Raw genomic sequence first — 9,149 nt, 5'->3', positions numbered from 1 at the left:
GTGGTTCGGTGCTCTTCTTAGCACCTACGTTCACTCCCCAAGTGACCCCTTGGGAATTCACTATAATCTCGCGGATTACAGTTGGATTGTTTTCCGGGCTCACAATCCAAAAACCTTTGTTGGTTTTACGGGCTCACCAACGAACCTTTACACTTTGGTTTTTCGGGTTCACCAAAAACCTTTGTTGGTTTTACGGGCTCACCAACGAACCTTTACAATTGGTTTTCCGGGTTCACCAATCAACCTACTCCGTTGGTTTTCCGGGCTCACCAACCAACCTTTACAAGTTGTTTAACAAATAAAGAAAGAAGATTTAAACTCCTAAATGAGCAAATGAAACAATATAAACTACAAAGAAGAGTATAGAAAATATTTATCGCTTTGAAGTGGCTTCTCTCTTCTTTGTCAAGGATGCTTCACTCTTCAAGGGAGGATGGAGCTCTCGATGACTCTTTGAATCTGTTCAACCCCTTTCTTTGATTCTTGAATGAAGCACTTGGATGAAGAAGATTAGGGCACTTTTATTTTCTTGTGTACTCTTTGATATTCCTTGCAAAAGTTGTTCTATCTGATGAATAGTGCCACTTTAAATAGTCTCCTACATCCATTGGACAAGCCCCAATGGTTAGAATTCAAAAACTAGCCGTTACTGACTTTGGGAAGGTCAAAAAGTACATCTGCAGAACTAGCCGTTATGCTTCAGCCCGTGTTTGGGTCGGCTCAACCTGTCCTTGGGTCGACCCAACTTTCACTTGGGTCGACTCAAACATTCCTTGGGTCGACCCTCTCAGAAAATACAGAAACTTGAAATTCAGCCTTCCTTCCCTTGGGTCGACCCAACCATTCTTTGGGTCGACTCAAAGTTCACTTGGGTCGACTCAACTTCTTCTTGGGTCGACCCTCTCAGTAATTCCAGAGAACCATTTTCTGTCTTCTTTTCTGTCTTGCCTTTGGGTCGACCCTCTCAGGGTTTGGGTCGACTCAAGCTTGGGTCAACTCAACTACTTCTTGGGTCGACCCTCTCAGTGAATCCAGAGAACCATTGTTCTGTCTTGTTTTGAGGATCTTGATGTTTGGGTCGACTCATGCTTTCCTTGGGTCGACCCAACTCACTGTTCATCTGTGCCATTTTTGCAGAAGTGTGCCAAATGATTTCTTGATGTGTCGGGGTCGACCCAATCATCCTTTGGGTCGACTCAATCCACACTTTGCTGCATCTCAAGGTTAGATTCATTCAAATAAATAATGAAATATATCTATATCAATTTATACAAATATCCTGAGAGTAATAGTCTTATAAATGAAGTATCAATTTAACTTATAACATACTCTAGATAATTGCTTGTTAATCATCAAAATAACACTATCATCCTCAGATGGTAATCTTTTGAGGATCAAAGAAAAGGTAGAAGAGAGTCTGATCGCGTAAGGAATTAATATAGAGCATTTCTTTTTCTTTTCTTTTTCTTTATTTGGCCATGGAACATTCAATGATAGACGATTAAAAAGAAAACTTCACTTTACATAGTATCATATAATATAGAAAAATCTTGATATCTTTATTTGCCTATCCATTTCATCACTTTCTCTCCCTCACTTGTCTCAATCCTTTACCCCAATCTACCTCATCCTCTCTCACTTTCTCTCTTGGCCCTCTACCTAGTGGACAAGGCATGGGTTCCAAGGCATCAAGTTGCCCGTGCCATCCTCCTACCTATTGCTCTCTCCCCTCTCTCTCTCTCCCTCATCCTTGTCTCTCCCTCACTCCTTCCCCATTCATTAACTTAGACATGCCATCCCTCCTCTTCCTCTTTCTCTCTTTCTCTATTATCATTGTTGTCATTTTATATCCACCATTTGCCTTTGCTGGTTGATCCATCGTATCATCATTCATTTTTGATATCCAATTGTTATTATAGGCATGGTAGGAAAATAACTTACTCCAAATTAATAGGGTTGACATGATTATGTTCAAGATTAGGTTTTGATGAATATTTTGAACTAGGCTAGGCTAGCTTAAATGGACTTAATAGCAGGTCTAGGCCAACTCAATAAGTTTATAAGTATATATAAGATTGAACTCTAGGTTAAAATTAAAGTCCTATTTTTTTTCAAAAAGCAACTTTAATTTAAAAGTTCAAACATGAAAGGAAAAAAGTTTCTTGCTAAATTTGTAACTCATGTTATATTTTTGGTTAAAAAAATAACCCCTTGCATTTTGCGTGAATTTGCAAATATCCCCTTATATATCTAATTGCTGCAATGTCAACTTTGCATTATTCGAATTGTTGTAATGTTGTCCATCCTCCTCTTAATTGGGGTCAGAGCTTGCTTACAGTGCCTACGTAATAGGTGATGTGGAGGTAGTTCACTGGAAGTGCCACTTGTCAACTGATGCAGAGGTAATATAGTGATGTGGATCTATTATCACATCACCCTATCAAGAAAACCCACCCTCGATCCCTAACCCCAACCCCAACCCCATCCCCACCCCTAGCCCTCCTCCCCAAAATGGCCACATAGCCCCTGCCGTTGCCTCCATCATGCTGGCCCTCGTTCATAGCTAGGATTGGTCAAAAGCAACAAGGAAAGAATAAATCAGAAGCAACAAATCAGAAATTCCATGGAAGATGAAGCACAACTTACACGGTTAATGTTTAGAAATAAGAACTAAGAAAAGATGAGAGCACAAATTTCATGATTAACGTTCAGAAAATAAGGAAGAATTGCACAAGTTCTCAACCAACAATTCGGAGAAATTAATAATATTAGGTTACTATGTCACCATCTAGAAACAAACCTATAATCACCAAAGCCACTCTTGCATGCAAGAATATGGCATACTAATGATGCAAAATATAAACTCATATGCAGAATCTTCCAATCCAACTTACGAGCAATTACCTAGAGTAGCTGTAATATGCTTGATTGCTTCTGTTTATAATACATTGTTAGATGTATGCCCTAGAAGCCAATCTGGCTGACACATTGTTATTTCTAGGGACATAATTTTGTACTTGACCATTTATTATTGAATAAATAAAAGACATCTTTTCATTCATATTATTTATGTGTCTATGAATCGTCCAAGAAATTAATAAGATGATGATACATATTCTCAAGAGTTGAGAATTTGAGCCATGTATCATTGGTGATTAATTTCTAAATGCTCCTGATCAATGGATCATCACGAGGACGGTGATCGATCCGATCAGTGCACAGATCACTTTCCTTCTGGATGGACGAGACTTGAGTCCACAGTGTAGGGACACTGAAGGGATAGTGCAGGTGCTTGTTAGAGAACAAGGGTACTGAGCGTGACCAAGACAAGAAGTCACTTGGATGTCTATCCACTCGTCAGTGACTTGCTTGATGTTGCAGTAGTGTGACTGGTCCTTTGACCTGCGGTGCTTCGGCTACTCACAGTAAGGTTATTGTAGTTTTGACTGCACACATACATGGTCTCTAGCCATATGGGTCCATGCAGTGTAGATTGGCTGCAGTAGGTTCACTGTAGGAGTAGGGTATGCACCTACAAGGAATCTATCGACCTTGATAGAAGAGGAGTGATCCTATGTGATTTGTTAGACTAAGTTCTAAGACCTTGGCCAGGGCAGTAATATAAAGTGGAGAAAGAGTTTTCCACTATCGAACTCGAGTCGAATAAATCTTGACATATGACAGACGATGGGGTTTGGCGAGTTGTCCATGACCTCCGTCCTGTAGGGATCCACGATAGTAGGACTGTATCACACGTTAACTGCACCTAGAGGTTCATCATTCCATTCTGCTGGGTGGCCACTACATGCTGCTAGGTGTCACTGGTGGATGGTGGGACTCACAGGGATTATCTCGATGATCGATAAACCCTAATGAGTTGAGTTGGAATCGTTCCAACCCATTGAAAGGAGTTTTCAATGATATAGTGATAGAGATCACAATATATCTCACTACCAGTCAGAATAGAACCTATGGGGTCACACACACTAGAAGTATTGACCGATCCGATGGTTGAAAAGTGATTATGAATCACGAGAAATCAATTCGATTGATAAGAAGTTGAAGAAGGAAAGGGAATTAATTAATTGGACTTGAAACAAGAGTCCTACTTCGAGTAGGATTCCTAGAGTCCTAATTGGATTAGGTGTTGGGAACCCGCCCATGCCGCTGATATTTCAAAAATTCAGATGGCAGCGGAATCGGCATAAGCGGGATCGACGTTCATCGCATGAACGTTGTTTCATGAACCGTTCGTAGTTAGATAAGAATTAAAACTTTTTAAACCTTTAGGAAGATCAGATCTTCACCTTGTGTGGGTAGATGATCACCGCAAACTGAAGTTCGTGGTCTAGGATGAAGGTTCGCTTGAAGCCGTTCAAGTGCCCGGCCTCTACGGGTATCCACACGAAGCAGTGATCCGATTAAAGCTCTCTTGTCTTCCCGGGGTGCTAGCTCCCTTGCAAAGACTTCTTTTGATGGCTGATTTCCTCTCTTTCAATCAACCCTTGATTGTGCTTGAGAGGAGGAAGAAGAAGGATGAAGAAGAGGAAGAAGAAGAATCCCCACGCAAGCCTTCTTTTCTTCCCTGCGTTGGAACCAAGGAAGGAGGCCAAGGAGAGGTGCACGCCTCTTCTTCTTTTCCCCTTGCTGATGGCGGCTGAACCAAGGAAGGGAGAGGGGTGGCCACGGCTTGGAGGAGGAGAAGATCTCATCTAGGGCGCCGGCCCCCTTTGCCCCTTTTTATAACCATCTAGGGCTCCTACAATCTAGGAGCCCTAGAGTAATTACCTTTCTCTTCTCCCTTCTCCACATGGAAAAGGGAGGGGCATATTCCCCTCCTCATGGTAAACCCTAATCCACATTAAGTAGGGTTTGAAATGCCCTAATGTGGTCAAGCCCTAATCCAATTAGGCTTAGCCCAAGGGTGAACCAATTAGGATCCAATCTAGGCAAGTCCTAATCCAATTAGAACTTAAATCAATTTTGACTCAATTGAACTCTTCAATCCTAATCCAATTAGGAGTCTTATTGATTCATTAGATTAATAATTAATTGTGACTTAAGAAACCCTAATCCAAATTAGGACATATTTAATTTTAGTCCTAATCCAATTAGGACTCTATTTGAATCCGAAGTCCTAATCCGATTAGGACTCTAGGAATCCTACTCCAAGTAGGAATCCAATTTTGATTCAAAACTCCTAATCTCATTAGGATTGCAGGAATCCTATTTCAAGTAGGAATCCCAGTCCTACTCCAACTAGGATTCCCCAGTCCTAATCCAATTAGGACTCTAGGAATCCTACTCGAATTAGGACTCTTGTTTCAAGTCCAATTAATTAATTCCCTTTCCTTCTTCAACTTCTTATCAATTGAATTGATTACTCGTGATTCATAATCACTTTTCAACCATCGGATCGGTCAATACTTCTAGTGTGTGTGACCCCATAGGTTCTATTCTGACTGGTAGTGAGATATATTGTGATCTCTATCACTATATCATTGAAAACTCCTTTCAATGGGTTGGAACGATTCCAACTCAACTCATTTGGGTTTATCGATCATCGAGATAATCCCTGTGAGTCCCACCATCCACCAGTGACACCTAGCAGCATGTAGTGGCTACCCAGCAGAATGGAATGATGAACCTCTAGGTGCAGTTAACGTGTGATACAGTCCTACTATTGTGGATCCCTACAGGACGGAGGTCATGGACAACTCGTCAAACCCCATCGTCTGTCATATGTCAAGATTTATTCGACTTGAGTTCGATAGTGGAAAACTCTTTCTCCACTTTATATTACTGCCCTGGCCAAGGTCTTAGAACTCAGTCTAACAAATCACATAGGATCACTCCTCTTCTATCAAGGTCGATAGATTCCTTGTAGGTGCATACCCTACTCCTACAGTGAACCTACTACAGCCAATCTACACTGCATGGACCCATATGGCTAGAGACCATGTATGTGTGCAGTCAAACTACAATAACCTCACTGTGGAGTAGCCGAAGCACCGCAGGTCAAAGGACCAGTCACACTACTGCAACATCAAGCAAGTCACTGACGAGTGGATAGACATCCAAGTGACTTCTTGTCTTGGTCACGCTCAGTACCCTTGTTCTCTAACAAGCACCTGCACTATCACTTCAGTGTCCCTATACTGTGGACTCAAGTCTCGTCCATCCAAAAGGAAAGTGATCTGTGCACTGATCGGATCGATCACCGTCCTCGTGATGATCCATTGATCAGGAGCATTTAGAAATTAATCACCAATGATACATGGCTCAAATTTTCAACTCTTTGAGAATATGTATCATCATCTCATTAATTTCTTGGACGATTCATAGGCACATAAATAATATGAATAAAAAGATGCCTTTTATTTATTCAATAATAAATAGTCAAGTACAAAATTATGTCCTTAGAATTAATAATGTGTCAGCCAGATTGGCTTCTAGGGCATACATCTAACAATCTCCCACTTGCACTAAAGCCAATCAGTCATATATCTAAGCCCCATCTTCTCAAGGTGGGCTTCAGTCTTTTGCTGACTTAGCTGCTTAGTGAACCTCTACATATTTCTTCTCAACAATAATATATCTGCCACGTTATCCGCGGAGTCTACTCTCTGCACCTCTACATATTTCTTCTCAACATAGTCGCGTATGAGATGGAAGCGCCGCTCTATATGCTTAGACTTCTGATGAGACCTTGGCTCCTTAGCAAGGGCTATGGCGCCATTATTATCGCAGTAGAGTGTTATGGCATCTGATGTCATCACGTCCAACTCTGTAATGAATTTTTTGAACCAGAAGCCTTCCTTAGCAGCTTCAGAGGCGGTGATGTATTCAGCTTCCATAGTAGAATCAGCAATGAACGGTTGTTTAGAACTCTTCCAATTCACCGTACCACCATTGCACAAGAACACATATCCAGATGTTGACTTCCTGTCGTCGACATCAGTCATGAAGTCTGAATCTGTGTACCCTTCTACCTTTAACTCTGATGATCCTCCTAAAACCAAGAATAAATCTTTAGTTCTTCTCAAGTACTTAAGAATATTCTTCACAGTTGTCCAGTGTTCTTCACCTGGATTCGACTGATATCTGCTTGTGACACTCACAGCAAGAGCTATATCAGGTCGTGTACATAGCATGGCATACATGAGGCTTCCTATTGCCGATGCATAGGGAATCTTGCTCATGCGTTGAATCTCTTCAGATGTGTTGGGGCACATCTTCTTGGAGAGATGAATTCCATGCCTAAGGGGTAAGAGACCCCTCTTGGAGTTTTTTCATGCTGAACCTCTTCAGCACCTCCTCTATGTACATCTTCTGTGAAAGGCCAAGCATCCTTTTAGATCTATCTCTATAGACCTTTATTCCCAAAATATAGGATGCTTCCCCAAGGTCTTTCATGGAGAATTCTTTTGACAACCAGACCTTGACCGAGGTTAGCATGGGAATATCATTCCCTATCAGTAGGATGTCGTCCACGTACAGTACGAGAAATACGACAGCGCTCCCACTAACCTTTTTGTAAACACACGGTTCCTCTTTGTTTTTGATGAAATCAAACGTTTTGATTGCGTCATCGAAAGAGTGCTCCAACTCCGAGACGCTTGCTTTAGTCCATAGATGGACCTTTGCAGCTTGCAGACCTTGTGATCTCCATCACTGGAAGTGAAACCCAAAGGTTGTTCCATATAGATATCTTCATCAAGATATCCATTCAGAAAAGCAGTTTTCACATCCATCTGCCAGATTTCATAATCATGAAATGCTGCAATAGCAAGCAATGTTCGGATGAATTTTAGCATGGCTATAGGTGAAAAGGTCTCCTGATAGTCAATGCCTTCGCGCTGACTATACCCTTTCGCCACAAGCCTTGCCTTATAGGTCTCTACCTCTCCATCCGAACCTATCGTCCTTTTGTAGATCCATTTGCATCCAATAGGTACAATACCTTCTGGTGGGTCTACTAAGGTCCAGACTTGGTTGGAATGCATGGAGTCTAACTCTGACTTCATGGCTTCCAGCCATTTCTCGGAATCGATATCAGATATCGCCTCGTTGTAGGTTTTGGGATCCTGTATGTGATCCCTATCTCCCACTAGGAACATTTCCTCGGTATCCTCTTCTAGTATACCTAAGTATCTATCGGGAGGATGGGAGACCCTACTAGATCTACGAGGTGGTCGAGGGACATCATGTACTGGCTCTGGATGAATGGGTTCAATAGGATCCATGACTCGTTGCTTTTCAGAGACTTTCTCTTCAAGCTCAATTTTCCTCCCACTGCCTCTATCAAGGATAAACTGATTTTCCAAGAAGATGGCATGACGGCTCACAAACACATTGTGATCCTCTGAGACGTAAAAATTGTATCCTAATGACTCTTTAGGATATCCTATAAAACGAGCACTTATGGTCCTAGCCTCTAACTTGTCTGCCTGTAGTCTCTTGACGTGGGCCGGACATCTCCAAATCTTGAGATGACCAAGACTTGGTTTCTTACCATGCCATATCTCATATGGTGTGGTAGGAACGGATTTAGAGGGAACTCTATTCAATAAATAAATCGCTGTGAGTAAGGCATCTCCCCAAAGGAACATAGGTAAATCAGTGAAGCTCATCATGGACCTGACCATATCCAATAGGGTCCGATTCCTCCTCTCTGACACCCCGTTGAGTTGAGGTGTACCCGGAGGTGTCCACTGTGAGACTATGCCATTTTCCTTGAGATAGTCCCGGAATTCCCCACTAAGGTATTCTCCTCCTCGATCTGATCGAAGAGGCTTAAGAGCGTTTTTCAGTTTATTTTTCTACTTCATTCTTGAACTCTTTGAACTTTTCAAAAGATTCAGACTTGTGTCTCATAAGATACACATATCCATACGTGAATAATCATCGGTAAAGGTAATGAAGTAAGAATAACGTCCCCTGGCTAGCACATCGAATGGGCCACATACATCTGTATGTACTAGGGTAAGTATTTCAGTGGTCCTCTCCCCATGTCCTACAAAGGGCAGTTTAGCCATTTTTCCTTGAAGACAGGACTCGCAAACTGGATATGACTCGGAAGTCAATGAGCCTAAAAGCCCATCTTTATCCATTTTGTTCATTCTATCTCTCCAATATGGCCAAGTCTG

Source organism: Phoenix dactylifera, unplaced genomic scaffold (assembly GCF_009389715.1).
Source record: "Phoenix dactylifera cultivar Barhee BC4 unplaced genomic scaffold, palm_55x_up_171113_PBpolish2nd_filt_p 001633F, whole genome shotgun sequence".
Classification (NCBI taxonomy): Eukaryota; Viridiplantae; Streptophyta; class Magnoliopsida; order Arecales; family Arecaceae; genus Phoenix; species Phoenix dactylifera.
The sequence above is the reverse complement of the archived record's forward strand: the minus strand, read 5'-3'. Positions refer to the sequence as shown.